This window comes from Coptis chinensis, chromosome 7 (genome assembly GCF_015680905.1).
Source record: "Coptis chinensis isolate HL-2020 chromosome 7, ASM1568090v1, whole genome shotgun sequence".
Classification (NCBI taxonomy): Eukaryota; Viridiplantae; Streptophyta; class Magnoliopsida; order Ranunculales; family Ranunculaceae; genus Coptis; species Coptis chinensis.
The window spans coordinates 80,270,645-80,293,966 of NC_141462.1; the positions used below are offsets into that span (position 1 = coordinate 80,270,645).

The 23,322-nt window shown below is 37.1% G+C and overlaps 1 long non-coding RNA gene and 1 pseudogene across 2 annotated transcripts; one reads left to right on the forward strand and one right to left on the reverse strand.

The window, feature by feature from the left end:
• The first annotated feature begins 7,783 nt into the window (after positions 1 to 7,783).
• On the forward strand, positions 7,784 to 9,132 carry LOC147489210 (uncharacterized). Of its 2 annotated transcripts, XR_015201136.1 has the most exons (4): positions 7,788 to 7,967; positions 8,138 to 8,338; positions 8,561 to 8,619; positions 8,706 to 9,132. It is a non-coding gene; the product is annotated as an uncharacterized LOC147489210 (long non-coding RNA). The 2 variants fall into 2 exon arrangements; XR_015201135.1 differs by lacking the exon at positions 8,561 to 8,619 and having other exon boundaries at positions 7,784 to 7,967.
• A 1,366-nt stretch (positions 9,133 to 10,498) lies between these two features.
• LOC147489211 (O-fucosyltransferase 30 pseudogene) lies at positions 10,499 to 11,104 on the reverse strand (annotated as a pseudogene).
• Between the last annotated feature and the right edge of the window lie 12,218 nt (positions 11,105 to 23,322).

Here is a 23,322-nt window from a genome sequence, read left to right on the forward strand (position 1 = left end):
TGGAGGAGGTCCAAACGGTGTGGTCACACCGCTCAAGAGGCAAAAACACGACACCACCATTTTATCCAAGTTCAAATCCCAAACGGCATGGCCACACCGCTTTGGGACCTAGTCCAATGGTGTGGCCACACACCGCTTGGTGTGCAATACGACTACCTACAGCCGTGTCGCTTTTAGCCTCGAATTTTGTCTCTCAAATCCAAAACCAATCAATCCAAACGTACACATCAATAATTACTACATGCATAATTACGTTTAAATCAATTCAATTATACTAAAACTCAAGTTCATATAATTTACACAAACTTCCGACATGTAAAACTTCCGAAAGGTAATCAAGTTCTCGACATATAATCAAGTTCATATAATTTACTAAACTTCCGATTGGTTCCAAAATGAATAAATAGTTTACTAAAACTATGATAACTAAAACTCGACAATTCACCCAAATAACTAAAACCCAAATAAAAAACCAAATCACTAAAACTTCTTCACAATTCCGAACTCGACGACAGCCCCACCAAATAAAGTTGGTGACATGAATGGCGTGAATATTCGTGTCCTCAAACAGCCCCACCACCGCCTCCTTGCTAGGTTCCATACGAAAGCAGATAAAACCGGATAAAGGGAAATGTTATCATTTGTGCCCTCGCCTTCGTTCTCCTCCCCATCCTCGTCTTCGTTCTCCCCATCGCCGCCGCCTCTCGTCCTAACTCTACATCTAATCATCAGAAATCAAAAAGAATGGAAAACGTTAAGTTTTAAAGGCAATTGTGTAAGATAGGATACTACTTAATTAAGCTTAAGGAAACAATATTATACTTACTTGGGCCCTTCTTTTGTTTGGATTTTCGTGACAATTTAAAATCCATCATGGTTAACACCAACTTTGTTACAACATGTACATCTCCTCTCTGTCTTTGCTTTGGCTTTTGGCGATGCTTGTTCAAGACCCCTTTATTCTACCACTGTCCTTAGTTTTCTTATAAATCTTCACTTACTTTTTTCTTCCTTTTGTTTGAGAGATGTTAGGATTCAAAAGTAAAACTTGGGATAGGTCAAGTGGCGGATCTTTGAACTATCGCAATAGTGCATGAATTAACAACCCAAACACCAGTGGTCAACTTCCTTCGCTTCTTGAGCTCCACCGACAGTTCTTAGCAGTCTTTGTAGCATTAATTGGTAAAATTTGAATCGGTTTCCGCAGCTTCATAAAACCAACCGATTAGCAACCATTTGAAGTCGAGTAATTCTCAAGACCTCGAGTTCTCATGGCCACTTACCACCCGGTCATCATACTCAGCTCTATACTTATTTGCCCCTTTCATCCACCTCTTAAGAATAAAGAGCTCGGGAATCTCAATATCACGACTCAAAATACCTTTATGAGGTGTCCACAAGGTATCCCCGAAATTCAAAAGTTTTGCATTCACAATTACCTTCTTTTGTTCTTTGGGTTGAACTTCACCTTCCATTCACGCCACACCGTCAGAACTCGCGACTTATAAGTGTAGGTTCTGTTGCCGTCAGTACCTTTTTCATCATCATGCAGGACATACTCAGTTTCAGCTAACTCGAATTCTTGCTTGAATCTATCATAAGCATTCCTTGTGTATACACTTGCTGCACTCTTCAAGAGAAATGAATTACTGCCTATAATCCGATTCGAGTGTTCAGTAATATAATCCTCTTTTTTTTCTCTTTCAACAATCCTCATCAAACACTTATCATTCTTCACTACAAACTCTCTAAGAGTTGTCGTAGATGTGAAAAAGTTCTTGTAAACAGAATTCATGCTTTCAGAACGCCCGGTAGTCGAAGTGCCGGCATAAAAAGTATCCAAGTGATAAACTGGAGCCCATTTGTGTCGAATCTTGTACATCTCTTGAAGCCATTCATTCTCCTCCAACTTAAAACTAGACATCAATTCTGCCCACCTCCTTTCAAACACATCAGGAATAAATATTTGCCGAATACAGTGTTTGAATTCTTTTTTGAATTTTGACTTCCGATAATAATAATTTGGAAGTTTTTCGTGGAACTTCTTCATAATATGCCATAGGCGAGAATCTGTGTCGGTATTAGGGAATACCGCACCAATAGCTAGAGTCATAGCTCTATCTTGATCTGGATAATTGCAGATGGGGCACGCCCCTTACATAGCTCCAAGCCAAGTCTCAAAACCCACCGAAAAGAATCTTCGCTTTCATCCAAAAGTAGTGCACAACCAAATTGGATTGATTGCATATGGTGGTTAACTCCAAGAAATGGGGCTTAATGGCATTTCATATACATTCTTCCGATATGTGGTATCAAAGAAAACCACGCCACCAAAATATTGAAACCGTAATGCAATCCGACCATCTACCCGAAAAAATTAATGACCCTTGCTTCATGATCCATCTGTATTGCATAAAAGAAATTAGGATCCTCTATACTTTTTTTTTCTTGAAAAAATGAAGCACATGTAGCATCACCTCTCACCGGTTTCTTGTATTCTTTTGAGGGGCCCAAATGGTTCCAACAATCCCTATCATCAAAACCAATTTGTACTCCGTCAAGTATATCAACAACTTTATTCACAGTACACCACCATCACGAAATGAGTCAATCAACACCTTAGCTGCAGCAGTATATTTCTATTAACAGCATACGATTCTTTTGCCGGACTAACCAGGTTGTGATTGTGCTCGCTACTAAATTTCATCACTTTCCGTGATTCCACTATTTTGCTTTGTCACCCTTTGAAGCAAGGCACCCACATTTAACTGTAGATTTGTGTTTCTTTTTCTCACTTCTTTCTCAGTTCCATCCACATTCTTATTTTTGCCTCCTCGATCTCTATAAACCCCAAATCGCGAGCAAGTCATTTGACAACTACTAACTTCATCCGAACGAGAAACTGATTTTTCAGAGCTTCGAATTACTGGACTAAATCCAAACGATTTTCCGTAAGCTATATAGAATTGTTTTGCTGCCTCAAGAGTTTCAAAACACATTCCCAAACATGGTGGCTTCACAATTTCCACTTCCACTTCAAACTCGAGGTTGAACAGGGAAGAAGAAAATGCCACAGAAGGTGCCGCAGAAGGTGCCGCAAAAGACTCTGGTACTGCAAATAAATGTGTCCACGTCAAAAATAAAACAAATAAACTAACACGGTACAATAATACAGTATTGAATTCGTTGGTAGAAATCGAAAATAAAATTGAAACATTAGCTCACACCGAACCAGATTCTTCCTTCTCTCCGACTTCATCAATCAATATTGAGTCGCCCATCTACAAGAAACAAAAATGTCAAAATTGTGGAAACAAGGGCATTGTGAACAAAGTATAGTAGCAACTACAACTCAAACAAATTGTTGTCCATTTAAGCAAGTCACAAGTGTAAATGTATAATAAGGCTAGTCGAGAAAAATGCATAAGGAAATTCAAAATAGAGAAATTAATGAGAAATAGAGAAATTACCTTTTGTGAAAGAAGCACACAGCCCAAAGAGAAACCACTCGTGAATTATGGAGAGAAGAGGGTAGAAAATTTTTGGAGAAGAATTCTCGATGTAATTTTTGGAGAAGAATTCTCGATGTAATGTTTTGTTTATTTATTTTTTTTGCTTTGCAAAATTTTGTTTTTCTGAAATTTCGCTTTGGGATTTGAGCGGATCTGTTTTTTCTCTCTTGAACGGTCGCGGCCACACCGTTTTCACTAGGTCCCAAACGGTGTGGCCATACCGTTTGGGATTTGAGCTTGATAAAAATGGTGGTCTGTTTTTTTCCCTCTTGAACAGTGTGATCATACCGTTTGGATTTAGTCCCAAACGGTGTGGCCATGTCGTTTGGGATTTGAGCTTGGATAAAAATGGTGTTGTCTGTTTTTTTTGCCTCTTGAACGGTGTGGCCACACCGTTCAAAAGGTGTTTAGGGTTTAGGCCACACCGTTCAAGATGCAAAAAAACAGCTGTTTCGTGTTTTGGCAAAAACATTACGTTCTGCAATGACAAACTAAAATGCCAAGTTGTCGGAGTAAAACTAGTACGAGACTTGTGTTATGTTATGTTAGCTTGTGCTTTTTCAGTCGGTGTTCTCATTGTCTTTTTCTATTCTACTTGCGGTTTTTTGTATGTTTCTGAAAATACCAATACTCGACAAACTTGTACTTGTTCTCGGCGGCTTGTACTTGTTCTCCGGACAGCTTGTAGGAACTTGTTTATCTTTATGTTTATGACAAAGAAACTATTTAAGTTGTAGGAACTGCGATGCTTTTATTTAGTTTTTTATTTTCCATTTAAACTATTAGAACAAACTACCAATCAAACTTATTCATTGTTATTAGAACAAACTACCAATCAAATTTATTCATTGTTACATCAACACAAGATTCTCAGAGCAAATAAATCGAGTCATAGTTACATAGATAAGCACAAGTTCACCACAAGTTCATAACCGTGAGTCATAGTTACATCGAGTCATAACCACAAGTTCACCACAAGTTGTTACCAAGATAAGCAAAATGGATTAACCAAAGAAGTTCACAAAATGAATTAACCAAAGATAATTACATTCACCACAAGTTCACAAAAAAACGCAATACAAAGAACTTGAAATCAACCACGCACTCATCTAATTTTACAATGAAACTCGAATTCTTTCGACAAACCATCGTCGTCAATTTCAAGTGTAATTTTGACTTTTTTATCTTTTTTTGAAGACGAGGAAGAGGTGATTGTGGAAGAGCTTGAACTCCCTGCCAACTCAATGTTGCTCCTTAACCAAGCTAACAAAGTATCCAACCATTCAAAATCCTTCCCACACTCGGTGCAATTCAAGAATTTTCTGCCTTCATTTTCCGTTTTCTTCATTGTTGTGTTAACCTTTTCTCAACCCCGCAATTCAACTGCATGATCTTAGATTCTCTAGAGGTACTAATGACGATGCTCGCGTCTTCCAACCATTGGAAGTCTCCTAAGCGACAGTCAAAAAATTTTCCCAAGAGATTGGATTTGGCTCGACTGTTTCGTGGATCCTACTTCCACGACATTTTCAATGCAACAAGGCGTAGACAACCAACAACATTTCTCTCGATGAATGAGTGTTATCACCACACCTATTGCGCGAGTTCTTTCCATCTACAAGAACAAAAATCCAAACAAACAAACATCCATTTAGCTACACTTGTCTAACAAACCAATAAAAGAAAACTACTGACCTATTTGAACTAGGACACAAGGACACGACTAATTAAAAAGAAAACTATTTCTATTCTTTAGTTACACAACTAACTCTTGGGTTCAAGACCTTAAAAAGTGTCTCTTTACAGATAAATAACTATGGAAGTGGCCATATGTCATATACAAAGTGTCCATGTTACTTAGCAAAAATCCAAAATTTGATTTTTGTCATCACTCCGAAGCTGAAGATATCTCTTCTTGGACACCTCTGATTGTATAACTATCCAAATCACCTTTTCCTTTGCAACTTCATCTCTAAAACGTATTTAAGAATTAGCCTCACGCCTTCACATTAGATATTCTAACTTCAACTTCCCAATTTTGTATCAACAACTCCTTTTTTCATATAGACTTTAAAGAAGTAAAGTACGAGGTACTAAGTAAAACTTCACAGTAAAAGGCTTCCATTAGCCTATAGTAAAAGTACATAGTCAAAAGAAGGGAAAACCAACCACATAAAGTATCTTCCCTGCAGTAACCTTTACAAACAGGGGGTCAAGTCTATTACCCTAGTCCAATCTGGGTCAGTACTCATGAAAGTATTTTGACACAGAGTTTGGTGAACATTTGGGCTTTAAACCTAGTGTTAGAGGAGGCCTGCGGAAATATGGCTTAGAAGACTTAAGATAAAATCAATGCAATCGATGTCATATGTCGTACTTTGTACAAATTCCAGTCTCTTACAATGATTGTTAAGGTGAACTAAAGAGAAGAGGGTATTCCACACTCTCTTCATGGCAACAGAACGAAAGAGATAAAGAGAGGCCTCTGGTTTCTGCAAGAGAATCAAATGTCTTTCAAAACCAAAACATCGCAAGCTTCAAACACATTTCCACGTAAGTCCCTGATCCGACTAAATACAAAAGAAAGCCCATGCACAACCATAAAAGTGAGTTCTTCCCTACTTCACTTGTCCAACAAACCAATAAAAAGTTGAGTTTTCCAATTTTATATAGAAAGTCGGGGCTAAACCGAGATCCAAGAACAACTTAAAACCTAAGCGCACAATGCGGATGCATCTAAAAGCTTGTCAGAGCTCACGGCCGCGCATTATTGAGACAAAGAGGAAAAGTATACATATTTCGAGGGTGGCTCCTAACTCACTTCATTTCAAATGAGCCAATTCTTACATTAACTCGAACTCGACAGTTCAAAACTCTGAAAGAGTTCACCGAACTCTGACAGAGTTCAAAACTTTGAACTCTGACAGAGTTCAAAACTCTGAACTCTGAAAGAGTTCACCGAACTCTAACAGAGTTCAAAACTCTATCATTCATCGTTCACCGTTCATAACTTCATTGCTTGATTTAATTATTTATTTATTTTGAATCATTCATCTCTTATAACAGAGTTCAAAACTTTGAACTCTTTCAGAGTTCGGTGAACTCTGACAGAGTTCACCGAACTCTGAAAGAGTTCAAAACTCTGAACTCTGAAAGAGTTCACCGAACTCTGACAGAGTTCACCGAACTCTAACAGAGTTCAAAACTCCGAACTCTGAAAGAGTTCAAAACTCTAACAGAGTTCACCGAACTCTGACAGAGTTCAAAACTCTGAACTCAGAAAGAGTTCAAAACTCTGAACTCTGAAAGAGTTCACCGAACTCTGACAGAGTTCAAAACTCTGACAGAGTTCAAAACTCTAAACTCTGAAAGAGTTCAAAACTCTGACAGAGTTCAAAACTCTGAACTCTGAAAGAGTTCAAAACTCTGACAGAGTTCACCGAACTCTGACAGAGTTCACCGTTCATAACTTCATTGCTTGATTTAATGATTTATTTATTTTGAATCATTCATCTCTTATAAATCCAATCAAGTAAACAAACAAAATATCTTCAATTAATAATTCAATCCCACTTAAATGTTTATAAAGCAAACAAATATCAAACAAACCCATAGCAACGCCAATTAGTTCCATAAAAAAGAAGCAAAATCCCAATTTATGAACAACAAAATCTTGTTTGAATGGAAGAAACAAACCTGTGAAAATAAAGGTTGCTCCGACTTAAACCAAGCTTGAAACGAAGATTGATTCGTCAATGAACACCTTAATTCAACACAACAATGGTTAATTAGCACATTGTTTTCGAGTGAAACACTGATTTTTTGGAGATAAGATTAAAAGAGAGAATGTAAACACAAACCTTAATTGTTTTCGGAGAGTGTAGCTGTGTCCACCGATTTTTTTTGGAGATTGATTAAGAAAACACCGATTTTTTGGAGAAGAAGGTAAACATTCGATTTTTTATTTGAATCCTATTTCGATTGTTTATCACACTGATTGTCACAATGATTGTCACACTGAAATTGGAGGAGATTGTCACACTGATTTTTTTTTGGAGAAGAAGGTAAACATTTCGTGTTTTTTGTTTTCAAAATTCCTGAAATTTTGGTTTTTCTGGAATTTCGTTTTTTGTTTTTCTGATTTCTGTTGTTCGTTGGATCAGTTGGGTTGATGGGGAGATGAAAGGTGTGATGAAAGGTGTGGATCGGCTGTGTCCACAATGTGGCTACAGTACCTGTGGCTGTATCCTAACCTATATATATATATATATATATAGGATAGAGGCACATTCACTGTAGCCACATTCTAGGCACAGTGAATCCAATCCATCGATCTATTCCAATCCTACTAACCATCTCAATTCTCTATCAATACGAAATAAACAAAAGATCGATCTATTTCTCTCTGAAACCTTCTTCTCTAAAATTAAATCGATCTTATCTCCAGTGAAACAGGTATCATTTCATTCTCTCTGTTTCAATTATGTTTCCTTCATGGGAAAACTGATATTGATACTATTACTGTATCTTGTTGTTATTACTGATTTTAATTATGACCATAATAATCTATCCACGAGTTCTTTGAGACCAATGTGTTTCATAAAATCTTTTCTGCTGTTATTTAGGGAGATTTGAAATTTGCTGAGGTTCTAGAAATGATGGGAGCAAAAGTTACTTGGTCAGAAAATAGTGTTACAGTTATTGGTCCACCCAGAGGGAAAAGGTTGCATGCTTGTTGATGTCAACATGAATAAAATGCCCGATGTTGTCATGACTCGGTCAGTAGTTGCACTTTTTGGTCGATGGCCCAACTCCTATAAGAGATGGTATGTTTTAATTTGATGGAAAGTAGTTATAAAGAGAACTAGCAGTCTTGAAACCCCATTTACCCTATCCACACAAAGGTTAATGAGTATGTTTAGAAATAACTCCAAAGAGTGGGGTGCATTCTTGGAGGTCTAGTGTAGTTAGCATCTTCCTTTATCAACATAATTTACCGATGTTTCAAGCAGGGATGGCTCATCTTGGGGATGAATTTTCTTTTATAGGGGTGTTGCCCAAGTTGGACAACTTGTCAGCTTAGGTGTTGGTTTTTGACATGAATGAGGTTGTTGGCTTATGCTTAAAATTGCAGTAAAATTTTGATATTCAGCAAGTTGTAAAGAAACTGATGGTTGATTGCTTTATTGGCAGCTATCGTCCTTCGCCACTCTGCAGGATTTTGTTTCTGAAACTGATATTCAGAAGTTTGAGATATTGTTGTGCATTGGAAATAAAGTAGACCTTTTTCCTGGTCATCCTGCTCATGCTGAATATAGAAGACTCTTGCAAAGGCATGGTGAGTCATCAAGCGATCCTCATCCCGAGTTCTTTGACTATGGGATTTCAGAATCTGAAGGATGTAGTTTGTTGGGGGATGAAGAGCCATCATGGGACCTCAGGAGATCATGTTTGGAATGGTCCATTGAGGAGATTAGCTTGAAATCTTGTACAGACTATCAAAGATATAATTATTTCCGCTGCAGGCTTTTAGTTATATGAATGATTGTTAATGAGGAAAGATATACTATTTCTGTGTTTGAATTACCTTATCACCGCAAATCTATATTTTATCAGAAAAGCTCAATTGCTTTCTTGTAGCTATTTTAGAATAGTCACTTACAATATAGTAGGAGAGTAGTCAGTACACAATAGTTTTCAATGGGTTTTATTTGAGGTTATGGTTTGATTCCAATACGCAGTCATACAAGTTCAGATCCTGTGTAGTATGAGTAGAAATTAGGGAGTCTGTATTTGGGCCAATGCAAAGAAGATTCTAAATAAATTAGTCAAACCAATAGGAAATCAAATCAAGGTCTCTTTTGTGCATGATTCTTTGGTACCACTTGACGGCTGGTCCTTTATGTTTAGATATATTAATGAAGCTGTTATTGATTTTTTGTGTGCAAGTATAACTTTTTGTTATGAGTAATAACAATGTTTGTGGAGATAACAGAACGCAAGTCTTTGTACTCTTTAGAGGCCAGAGCACTGCTCGACAGAAGACAGGACTCATTTTTAAACCTTTCATAGCATACACAAGTTAAACATGTTAGAGCATTTTTAACCCTTTCGGAGCATACACAAGTTAAACCTGTCAGAGCATTTTTTAACCTGTCAGAGCATACACAAGTTAAACCTATCAAAGCATTTTTAAACCTGTCAGAGCATTTTTAAACCTATCAGAGTATAATAGAAAAAAGACAACGAGAACACCGGAATACATAACTGAAATACACCGAAAGACAAGTTAACATAACATAATGCAAGTCTCTATTGCACGCAAGTTCACAAAAAAACGCAACGAAATACAAAGAATTTTCCATTACAATAAAACTGGAAATTACCCCCCTTCTTTAATACCACTAATATAATTTTACAATGAAACTCAAACTATTTCGACAAACCATCATCATCAATTTCAACTATAATTTTCACCTTTTTATCTCTTTTTGGAACCTGTCAGAACTTTGTCCTGTGAAGTTCATTTTGGAACTTGTCAGAAATTTTCATTTTTTTTTCTGTGAAGTTCATTTTTTCTGTCAGAAATCTTTGCCCCTGTCAGGCTGTATGTTAATGAAACTTGTGAAGCTATGTGTTCTTTGTATATATGCAGATGGAACCACATAAGCTATGTCCATGTACATGTAGATGGAGCCACATAAGGACAAGAACTGGGCGAAATGTTAGGCAAAAAACTGGGCGAAATCAAATGATGTGCCTCTTGAATAATCTTAAAGCATTCAAATCCATATTCAGAATAATAGGAAACAATATAAAACTCTATCACCAGTAAAATGACTAACCACATGTCAAATAATCCAAAAAACAACTCTTACAATTAATACCCACCAACAACAGTTCAATACGATTATATCAAGTTTTAAATGAGTAAAAGCAAAATTACAAGGTTACACATCTCACATACACATGAAGAAGCTAACATCTCAGCAAACCTTGCAGCAAAGTATGCTTGTAGACTTTATGTATTTGAGTTCTTCTCTTCTAATGACTTTGTTATAAAGTTCGGAAGTTATAATCTCAGGAACAAATGTAAGAGCATCAAGCTTACCAAACAAAGAATTTATTCTATGGTCTCTTGGAGCATCATGGATATCAATATAAAGCTCGGAACCTTTGTACAGTGAAGTAAATAGGCTTCCAAAAGCCAAAATAGTAGCTGACCCCACTTCAGAACCATGTCCAAGTGCCTTGTACACATATCTACGCTTCCTAGTATAAGAAGCTTTCTTCTTTTTCCTACGCTGCTCATCAGGTTGGAAGGAATCCAACATCCCATCTTCACTGTCTTGTTGGTAAGTCCAAACTGTAGTCCTACAATCTTCACCTACTGCATATAAACATCCTTCTACATTACCATCCTTTCCAGAAAGCAAAGACCCACATTGTTTCAAGCTATCAAATAACGTTGACTTGACCTCAGACTTATCGAAACACGCAAGATCTGTCTCTATCTCACACCACAACATAACAAACACCCTAAAATCAATAATCTTAACCAATGAAGAAGACACTAGCGGCGAGAAATCCATGGGGGAAAAGTATGCTTGTAGACTTTGTTTGGTAAGCTTGATATCTCCATGCAGGCAAAGTATGCTTGCTGACTAACTTCCATCTTCTTAATCTGCTTTCGCAAACTTGCACCATAACGGGTATCATATTTCTCAACGATACCTGCCTTCTTTGCCTTCTTTGCGGCACTGGTAGAAGCTACTGGCCTGAAATTGTGGCACTGGTAGAAGCTATAGAGCTAGCGAGCTGCTTACTTACTTGGGGCAATGTAATGCGAGTAGAGTCGATCTTTGCAGCCGAGTGGTCACAAAGCAGCCCAATGAAGGTTCCTTCACCACACCATAATCTCCATGCCCAAGTTGCCCAAATGTTCCATCTCCACAAGTAAAATCTCTTCCGGTATCTAAAACACAAAAAAAAACACCCAAGTCCATTAAACACAAGTGTTATATAAAAAAAACAAAGAAACACAGTAAATAAAGCAATGAGCAAGTGTTATCTCCATGACCTAATTGTCCACTTGTTCCTCTACCCTAACTTAAGAAGAGAGTAACAGCAGGATAAGAAAACTGGAACCTCAACAGCAAGAAGAATAGCAACAAAATGATTTAAATAACGAAGACATTAAATAGAGAAGTCGATGTGGCAATGAGACATAGAGAAATTACCTCGAACGAAAGAAGTACAGTCGAAAGAGAGAACCTACTCGTGAATTTTGGAGAGGAGAAAAATTCTCGATCTAATTTTGGAGAAGAAGGTTTGATCGATTTTTTGTTTATTTCGTTTTTATGTTTCGCAAAATTTGTTTTTTCTGAAATTTCGTTCATTTCGATTTGGTAATTTAAAATAGACTATGTCTGTTGGATTGGCCACAGATTGATGGTTCAGATTCACTGTGCCTAGAATGTGGCTACAGTGAATGTGCCTCTATCCCACCCCTTAAGTAGCTACTTTTAGAGAGTTAATTAAGTTAACTTAAAATAACTACGTCCATAAAATTTCAACTCATTTGGAAACCTCCAACATTAGCAAAAAATTATTGCAAAAACTTGACATTTCTAGACCGTTAGATTTCTTTTCAAAGATTACAATAATTTTTATCTATGTTAGAGATTTCCAAATGAGCTAAAATTTTGTGGAGATGATCTTTATGGTGAGTGCTTCATAACTACAAAAAATTAGGTTTGAATTCATTTTATTGGTAAAATTTTACCTACGTACTTATTTTAAATTAATTTAAGTACCTACTTAAGTATATATATATATAGGGTCAGGCTACGTTGACATCTTATTTTGACACTTTATTTTGACATCCACAACTTACACAATGAACTAAGGGCTGATTTTTGGTAAAGAAGATTTTCCTATATATGGGGTTGACATCTTATTTTGACATCCACAACTTATACAATAAACTAAGGGCTGATTTTTGGGAATATGTTCTCTATACAATAGAGATCATCTCCACAAAATATCAAGACATTTGAACATGTTTAACCTTGTCAAAAGTTGTGTTTTAAGTTCGATATTTATCTAACGGTCCACAATTTTAGCACTATTTTTAATAAAGCTATACATATCCAATTGAGACGAGTTTTGGTGGAGATTCTATCCATGGTAGGAAGATGTTCTCTACCAAAAATCAGCTCTTAATTTAATGTGCAAGTTCACTTTTAGGTTTTGGATGTCAAGATAAAGTGTCAAAATAAGATGTCAAAATAAGTGTCAATATATATATATATATATATATATATATACGGGCTAGCTACGTCGACATACAGAAATGACATACGGAATTGACATACGTAATCCTACCTACCTGCTACACAATGAACTAAGAGCTAATTTTTTGGGGATGTGATATTTACAATATGGAGATCATCTCCAAAGAAAATCAGCTCATTTGAACATGTCCAACCCTACCAAAAATTGAGTTCAAGTTTGAAATTTATCTAACGGTACATAATTTTAGCACTCTTTTAACAAGACTAGACACATCCAATTGAGGTGATTTTTTTTGTGGAGATGATATATATATATATATATATATATATATATATATATATATATATATATATATATATATATCATCTCCACAAAAAATCACCTCAATTGGATGTGTCTAGTCTTGTTAAAAGAGTGCTAAAATTATGTACCGTTAGATGACAACAATTTTTAGCTAGGTTAGAGGTTTCCAAATAAGCTCAAATTTTGTGGAGATGATCTTTATGGTGTGCAAGTAATACCCACAAAAAATTAGAGTTGAATTCATTTTCTAGGTGATGTTTTACTTACGTACTTATTTTAAGTTAAAATAAATATGTACTTCTAAGATCCGGATTAATATCAAGGACAAGAACAAATGTCGTTAATTTTTCGAGAAAAACCACACGAAGGGTTCTATTCTTAATTGGGACTATGAAGCCCGTCCTAAATTAAAGACACCAACGCTCGTCCCAAGACCCACCCCGTCTTTTTTTGACAATTTTAGTGTAGTGGAATTTCATCGTCAAGAGAATATTAGACAACAATAACTTTACGCACAAAGAGTTGCTGAAGAACAGATGTATGCTTAACAAATTGTTGAAGAGAATTAACATCGTTTGCAACAAGAAAAAGATGAGAATCATCGTAGATTGCAACAAAAAATAGAAATAAAACAACAAAAGGAACAATGACAATGACTTTCTGACATGAGTAAAAGAGTGATTTCTGAAAGTCGGGTTTCTGTTACTAAAAAGTCATCTCCATCTCTACCACTATGTGAAAAAGTAATTTCTATATCCACTCTTGAAGATTGTATTGTGCCTTCTACTCCCTAGAAAGATGAAACTTAAGTGCTTATAATTGTTCCAATATTCCATCAAATTGTGGAGAAAGAATAAGTAGTGGATACTTGTTTTGAGGAGGAGAAAAATATTCAAGAGAAGGTTAATTAATGTTGCTAAAGTGTTAGGAGATGATGTTGATTTGCATGAGATAATGTCACTTGTTTCTAAAGAAGTTGTCAATGTTTCTAATCTTGAGCAAGAACTCGAAGACAAGTTAATTGTTAATTAAAGAGGAGGAGAATATGGTATATCATAGTTTTCCAAAGAAATTTATTTGTGAAGACCCATACTTGAAGTTTTGTGAAAAATTGATTGATGTTCGTGTTTGCCTCAAGAATTATATTTTGTGTCAGATTGTTAAAAGAAAAGAGGGAAGAATCAAACTATTGTGCCTATTTCACCTTGCTCCAATCAAAGAATTGTCATTCATATGCATAACTCGAGAGCGAGTTATTTTAAAGAAGGGGAGAATAATGTAGAACATAGAGCATATGTTTATTGTCTAATTGTTTTTAGTAAATCCAAATTTACTAAAAACAAATTATTTTCGTTTTTATTCTTTAAGTATAATTTAGAAGTGTCTAGAAGTCCAGTTTGTGAGTTCTAATAGTCTTAGAAGGTTACTATTATGATATTGATAGATTAGGAAATTGTTTATTAGTGTTTTAGTAGGATGGTTTTTATATATGGTGAGTAGATGATATCCACAAAAAATTGGGTTTGAATTCATTTTCTAAATGAAACTTTACTTACATACATATGTACTTCTAAGATCCGGACTAATATTTATGCTCTAGTCCGGACAAAATAAAGTTAGGACCTAAAAAAACACGTGCCCAAATTTTACTTCTCTCTCTTATTCTTTTTAACCACTCGCTCTATACAGGGAACTTTCTTTTCTTTGTATTTTTGTCAGGGTTTTTAGACATACCCCCCCCCACTTTAAATGTTTGATGGTGGTCAACTAGGTTTGACTCTCATTGACCGTTAGTCCAGGTTTTATATTTTCTTCTATTAAAATAATCGATATAGTCAAATCTAGTTGACCGACATCAAGCGTTAAAGTGGGGGGCATGTCTAAAGAAAATTAGAGTGGGGGGTTATGTCTGATTCCCAATTATAAATTTGTTGGGGTGTGTTAAAACCCTTTTTGTTATTCTCTTTAGTGGTTGTTTATTTTCACATATTATCACAAGTTACAACAATCAGTTCTTGTTTTCTTCTCCCTATATCTCCTTCAGCCCAAAATAATAAATTAATCAATTGCTTATGGGTAGATGAAGAGCAGGAAAACCCATCTAAAGAAAAGAAAATTTCTAATTGTCTGAAGTCCTCATTATTCTTAACCAAGTTGATTGGGAGTTGTTTGATTAATTTAATTTGAGGGGTGTTGACTGTTTTTTGTGTACCTGAAGTGTGGATGGTGGATTTGGTATTTATATGGAATTTAATGCTCTAGTCACTTGGCTACGGTGAAGTTTTATTGAGAGATCAAGTAAATAACTTGTTGCAAAAGGTCCAAGAAGAAGGTGGTTTGGCGAGATAGCAAAGCTTTCTTTTAATAAAGGTATTTGTTACTGACGGACTCTATATTGTGTTGGGCAGACCAAAAAACAACAATTATTACAAGTGTGTCATTGGTCCCAAAAAGTCTAAAAAAAAAACAATTATTACAAGTGTGACATTGGTCCCAAAAAGTTGAATTCAAAAACCCCAAGCTTAAACGACCCGGCTAGGTCGTTCGTTGTGCAAACTAAACGGTCTGGTCACACCGTCTAGACTAAGTCTAAAACGATGTGGCCATGTCGTTTGGGATTTGGACTTAGAAAAAAACTTACCGGTGTGGTCACATCGTTTGGACTAAGTCCCAAACGATGTGCCCACACCGGTCAAGAGGCCAAAAAACATAACTTTATATTTTTTCAAAGTTCAAATCCCAAACGGTGTGGCCATATCGTTAGGGACTTAGTCCAAACTGTGTGGTCATATCGTTGGAGATTTAGTCCAAACGGTGTGGCCATATCGTTGGGGATTTTTCTAAGTCCAAATCCCAAACGACATGGCCACATTGTTTTGGACTCAGTCCAGACGGTGTGCACAACAAACGACCTAGCCGGGTCGTTTAAGCTTGTGGTTTTCGAATTTTCTCATTCAGCCACTGTACACATGCATACTCAGTCCTAATCACATGCATATTCAGCCCTAGTGTTTAATGTTAATGTTAGGATATAATTTTCATGGCTTAAGATTTAGGATGGTGGAAGAGAAGAGAATAGAAGAGAAGGGCTGAAAAGGGGAAATCACGTTGGTTTGGAAAGTTCCAACACAAAATAACTTTTTGGGACTAATGACACATTTGTAATAATTATTTTTTTTTAGACTTTTTAAGACCAATGACACTCGTAATAATTGTTTTTTTTTTTTGGATGTGGTCAACACAATATGGGATTGTCAGTAACAGACCCTTAATAAATGACCCTTTCTTGGTCTTAAAGGGATTGTGAATTTTCCCGGCTTCTTGCTTCAACACTTGCAAACACACCAGTTAGTTTGAAAGACCAACCGAAGTGATAGGAGAATCTGAGATTCGTTAGGAGAAAATGGATAGATGGAAAAGTTAAAATATTTTATTGGACCAGAACATTTCTATATATATATATATATATATATATTCTACAAATAAACCAGATGAGGGGTAGGAAGGGTGGTGGTGGTTGTTGTTAATCATAAAGATAAGGTGAAACGACAGATTAATATCAAGAAAACTATTATTTCTTTAATTGGTTTTATTTGATGAACTGCATGGGCAACAGACAAGAAGTAGGTATCATTTTCCATAAATATGCTTAATCTAGTGAGGATGCAAATAAATGAATAACGACGTTGTTTAGAGAGCAAAGGTATGTGCAAGAAATTCGCCCTTGAATTCTTCCTAGGCGACTCGGGTCTTAAAAGTCCTGCAAACTATAAATACTTCAGACATATTTTAGATACCCTGGTTCTTGAAATTTTCCGTTCTTCCTTTTTTACTCTGGAAAACCAAATCTCTTGAATCGAATTGTCCAAGAAAAAAAGGACCACCACCACCAGAGTGGCAGAGTATGATTCCGGGTGACAGCTTTATAACTCGCAAAGTTGAGTTGTGAGGACTAAAAACCTCCTCTCATGAAGTCATGAGCTGAACACCAAATTCTTTTTACTTCGAGGAAGTGATAGACAGACCATTTTTACAATCCGTAGCACTATAATTACACACGGTAAGAAACTGGGTTTAGTACTCTGGTATCTACACAGAGCTCTAAGAGCATCTTTAGCAGTGATATCAACCTAGCATCAAACACCAAATTCTCAAAAACACCAAATTCTCAAAAAAAATTCAACTTCAGGAGAACTACATGTTGATGAAAACACCAAAAAAACACCAAACCAAACACCAAATCGACCAATATTTGGTTCCAGGTTTGGTGTTGTATCAAATTACTCACGCGGTTTTGGCAACACTGCGTGGGTTTGGGCTGCTAAATGGGCTTCTATGGCGTGGTTTTGGCAAAACCGCGTGGGCTTGGGCTTCATTGGGCGCGGTTTTGCCAAAACCGCGTGCGTTTTTTCTGAAAATTAGAACTGTGGTGCATAGAATTTGAAAAATTATGAGTTGTGCATAGAAATTAAGAAATTAACATTTGTGCAATTGAAGAAATTAAGAATTGTAATTCAAAATCGAAAAAATTAAAGAAATTAAAAACCTATGATTATGATTATGCAGTCCAAAATCTATGATTATGATATAATCATATAATATCCAAAATAATCCAAAACCTATCATATTACATCAAATTTATTTAGCTATCTTCTTATGCCCCTTACCACTCGATCCCTCTCCTCTCTCTATTTGACGCGTTCAAGCCGCCTCCTCTAAGTTCCTAATCCGAGATCGATGATCTTCTCTCGGCGCGACGGAGGTTAACTACTTCACTGAAGTTCCTCATATCCCCGATGTTCTTTAGCGTGTATACTTGCTGCATATCCTCATACGCTTTCGAAGTCTCGTCATATGCATACGCTGGGATTGCCGGATATGTCCGAGAATATGCCTCCTCTCTTTCTTGGCTATAATGATACGAGAAGCAGTCCTCATCCCATCAAACATAAGAACACGGTTCTCATATCATTCCCGAACCTCGGCGAAAATCCAAGAAAATACAAATTAATGAGTACATATTATATATATAATGAAGAAGATAAATAAAACAATTAAACTCACTATGGTATAATCGATCAATATGCGGCTCTAACTTTCGGATAAACGAGCATGAGGCACCTCGGGAATGGAAATATAACTAGGCTCACCATCGTCTACACACGGGCAAACATCCGAGGATTCTTGGCGGACCACGAGAGTCGGCCGATATGCATTCGAGGTTTGTGGGTTGTAAACAGCCCGCGGGCGGATTTATGAATAATACGTAACTCACGCCTCATCCCTTCCAGCCCACAAACTCGAAGTTGCTAGCCCGACCAAACAGAGGCAACAACGGACCCATGGAGACACGGTTCCACCATCTATAATCTTCGACGCCATCCGCTTCAACAACAAAAGAAGACGATCCGCCAAGGACCACCACTAGCATGAACTTCATGAACTTGAATTCTACCCCACGACTTTGCATCACTAACATCTAGTATGGGAGCATATGGAACTCCATAACGTTGATCATCTGCCTCCAACATCCGGCCGCCACAAGCATTACCAAAATCGACAATCCGCGCGGCAAAAAAACAACTCGTGGACGTGACAACACACAAGCATCTTTATGCAACCGGATCGTCAAAGGCGGTGAGACAAACGCCAAGGTCTCCACTCAATAGATGATAATGATCTAATATCAATCGAAAGCACGAGCCATACGGATATTATTCCTAATCTGCCTCTCGTTACGAGTCAAGTGAGGCCCCTCGACCAACTAGCAAATCTAGGGCTTAGTATCGCAATCATGTCTATGTTAGGACAAAGACATCGAAAGTACTCATAAAACCAAATCTCTAAAAGTCCCGTGAATCCCGCAATCGAGGGACTTCTACTTTCGAATGTCTTTGAAGCTTTATCTAACGCCGATATCAATGTGGCATATAATCTTGAGCTACCCAGTCATAATCTCTCATAGTATGCAAATCGATACATAAGCATAATATCCTAATCGCATCAGTAAATGACCATTGGGAAACAAAACATGCCCAATAAAAACATAAAAAAAGCCTAACATACCGACGGCACCCTCACTACCCAAGAGAATCGATCAAAGCTAACTCCGCTGTATCGATGGGATGAGGGGGTTCCATATATGCAATCTTAATATGAGATAGCTTAATCCCGGAAGAATCATAAGCATCCGCACCCAAATGAGGAAAACTCACAAGCATACTATCCATATTTTCATAATTTGTATGAAAAGGTATCGGTTGGACTATACCGATACTCAACCCAGAAATCATAGTGAAGTCTAGTGGTGTGAACCCTAACTCCGCACAAGGAAAATGAAATGTATGAGTTCTACTCCACCATCTTTCTACTAAAGCTATGACCACTACCCAATCAGCCTTCTCATAATCCGTATCAATCAAAATACCCAAATGTGTATACAAAATACTATCTCTAATATGTACAAACTCATCCAAACTCCTAATAACCTTCCACGACTCTCTAACACCAAGTAAAGCCAATCTAACTCGGTAGTCAACAACATGCTGATATTATAAAAAAAATAATAATGCGTATAAGATAAATAATTAATTGGTCCAACTCAACTAATTAATATTCAAAATATTTAATCAAAACTAATTAATTATCTGAGTATTAGCCACTGCACTCGACACGTGTTTTGTATCACGTGTAGAAGACACAACTTCCATATCAAGTGCTTCTCCAGGTGCAAATTGTCAATCAAAGTCGTTCATCTGATACTATAGTACATAGGGATGTCTATCAGCCGACGCGACATCCTCGGGTTCTTCTTCCCCACTGTCTTCTCCCCCACCGTATTCTACTTTCTCATCGCCAATGTCGTCTGTGTACTGCCAATCATCACCGTCGAAAGGTTCAAAAGGATCCATATCAAATTTTAAGAGTTTAGGTAGGTTTTTTTTTTTTTTTTTTTTTAAAGAGAGGATTTTATAATTGTGAGAAGAGGTGAAAGTGACCGAACCGCACGGCTTTGGTGCTGTATATATAGAAGTAGCACGCGGCTTTGAGAACACCGCGCGGTTTTGCCAAAACCGCGTGGGCTTGGGCCTGTTAGTTGGGCTCTAGTGGCGTGGTTTTGACAAAACCGCTGGGCTATATATGGCGCGGTTTTGGCAAAACCACGTAGTTGCTTGGTGTTTTTTTGGTGTTGCTCCTAAAGTTGCTTAGTGTTTTTTTGGTTTGGTGTTTGGTTTGGTTCAAAATTTTGGTGTTTTTTTGTTGCTCTGCTAAAGATGCTCTAAGATCAATATTTTTTGTCGTCAGGGAACTAAATAGCACCATCTAGTGTAATTACCGTACATGCTTGAAAATCGTCCCTCATGCCAAACTAAAATTACCATCACAAGATTCGTAACTTCTGTAGGGAATTTTCTGAGTTCCCACAATCTTCTGTTGATGTCTTCACACTGTGTTCTAGTTCAAAACGTATCTATCGAAACCAATATGAATATTTGATAATATGGACTGAACTACGAAGTGGCTGCCTGCCTACATATCTTTTTCAAGAATCAAGTCTTCCGTAGTTTTTTATAAGGTTGAATAACATACTGAATGGGGTAAAAAAGATGACCAGAAGTCGGCCTCCAGAGAGCCACCTCCAGAGTTTGGCCATTAAGGATTTGTCCTCTATTCTCATATTGTTGCCTCCTATATATATAGTGACGTGTGGAAAGCCCTAGAATAAGGTTTCCTTGGCTACCAAGAAACCATCTTATAGCTAGGGTTTCCTCTTTCCTTGTCAAGATAGGATCAACATTAGAATAGAAGTTATCACATAGAAGGAGACATAGTTGGACTAGGTTTCCATAATAAGCCTTTAGACCTAAAAGTCTGCACTAAATGGAACACCTATTCTGAACACGTCCAAGAGTCTTTATAATACTGAAATACAAATGTACAAGGTCGTCATCCAGTTCTAGATCAGTTCCGGAACAGACCTGTCCAGTTCCCAAACTACTTCGCAGAACTTACTAGTCAAACTAAATGAACTGTCCTGAACTCGTAAGAATTGACCAGAATTGACCAAACCAGTTCTAGAGCCACTATCTTATGCTATATTCCCTTTCTAACAATGATCATTCGGTGTAATCTCACTCTACCACGTGTTTTTAGGACACTGACGGAATATTACCCCTACAGATACCCCTTCTCCTGTCAAGAGTCAGCTGACACCACTGAGGTGTGACTCTTGGTAGGAGATCTCATGTGAATTATGTGTTTCACCTCAAAACTTTACTTTGATTGGCTTAGATCCATGCTTAGTATATCTTGATCTCCAACAATAACTAGTCTGAATTATGAGTGAATAAGTGTTACTAACACCTCTAGTGCTCATATGAGGTGAACTCCAATTCACTCGTGGACTGAACTCTAACTCTTTGAGCGAGAAGTTCTCTGAAATTGCCCATAGCTTAGTGTCTATGCTCAGACTAAACTGTTAAACAACTTATTCCAAGACACACTCACAACTCCACATTTCAATCGGATATACCGGATTGAGCACTTAAGTTCACTTTACTTTGCTTTTTAGTTCTTGTCTATATACATGAACTAAAACCAAAAAAATTGCCAACTTCAAACCCTTGAGTCCAAATGCCTTTGATCCATAGCTTATTTGGAATAACTAGGAGTTAGTGAAGTGTAAAAGAAACAATGTGTTCTACCTTAGTCGTGTAAAAGCCTCTACCGGATCAGTTCACGAGTCCGGTAGATCATCAAAAGAGACTAACCATAGGTAAAAGTAATATATCTTAGTAATGTAGGTGCGTCTCATGGACTAATTTGACCACCAATTATACTAACCATAGAGTTGAGTATCATCATAAAACCAGTGTCTTAAACCAAAGGAATTTGTACGCACAACAATTTTTAGAATATTAGTATATCAAAGAAGATAAAAGACTAATAGTCAGTGGTTTTATAATTTTGAACTTTGTAGCTCACTTAACTTCTGCGCTTATTTATGCATGCATTTAAACAATTCCGTCGTTATACGACATAACATAGACTAATATACATATTCTACCTCTGATGCCCCCAAAATTTATTTGGAACAATATAGGTAACCCTAAAAGGCTGAATTGGTAAAACATAGACATAACCTGAATCTGATCAGGATATCAGGGGAGTCATCATATTTAACCATAGTGGAGATCGCGATCGTAGGAGAGAAACAACATCGGATGGAATCTCTATACGATGCGTTGAGCACGACATTGTGTTTAGTAACGATAGGTCATGCTTATTTAAAAAATAAGTAGGTTACATCTAAAACAACAGTGGTGGAGCCTTCCTCAGCACAACCATGTCGACAGAAGTCTAGACCATTGATTGTGTGCTAGGATCTGGATCCAACCCAAATCTTCTTAGCAACCCCTGTGGTGATGTCGTGGGAACGCAAGGAACTGACATACAGTTCAGTTTCCCAGGAACACTATCTCTGGTTCCAAGTCAAACTGGCATACAATTTACTAAACGGATAGTGTGATCATTTTCCCTAAAGGCTTAACCCATCGAGGATAACACTGCTGACTAAGTCAAGAGTGGAGGAGCTTTCTTCAACACAGTTATGCCGACACAGGTCCAGGCCACAACTGCGTGCTAGGTTCTGGATCCAACCCAAAACTTCCTAGCAACTCCTTGGGTGATGTCTGGAGTGCTAATTGAAGTCTCATTACTTCGCTCGCCCAGAAATACTATCTCTAGTTCTAGGCTGAACTGTCATATAATTCACTGAACAGATAATGATGGTTGCTTCCCTAAAGGCTCAACCCATCGAGGATTCTAAGTTCTAAGTCGAACTGGCATACAATTAACTGAACAAATGCTAGTAATTGCCCTCCTAGAAGTGCAATCCATTGAGGATATGATTCGGAATTTAATATAAACAATAGAGTCAACTACCATGTTCAATTAATTCCTTATGTCGCAAGCTTTTCGAGTTAGAACCATTACTGGTCGGTCGAAGGAAAACTTATGCAAAGTTGTAAGCGACGACGTTAAAAATTCTGTCAAAAACAAAATTGCAAACAACAATGATAAGATACACACTTACCCCCAGTTTTTCTTAGGCCGAGCGGAAGTGAAGTTGTCTATTATGGCTCAGGCGGATAGTAGAGAAACTACCCCCATTCCATAAAAAATTCAAGAAGCCAAGAGTAAAAGTACC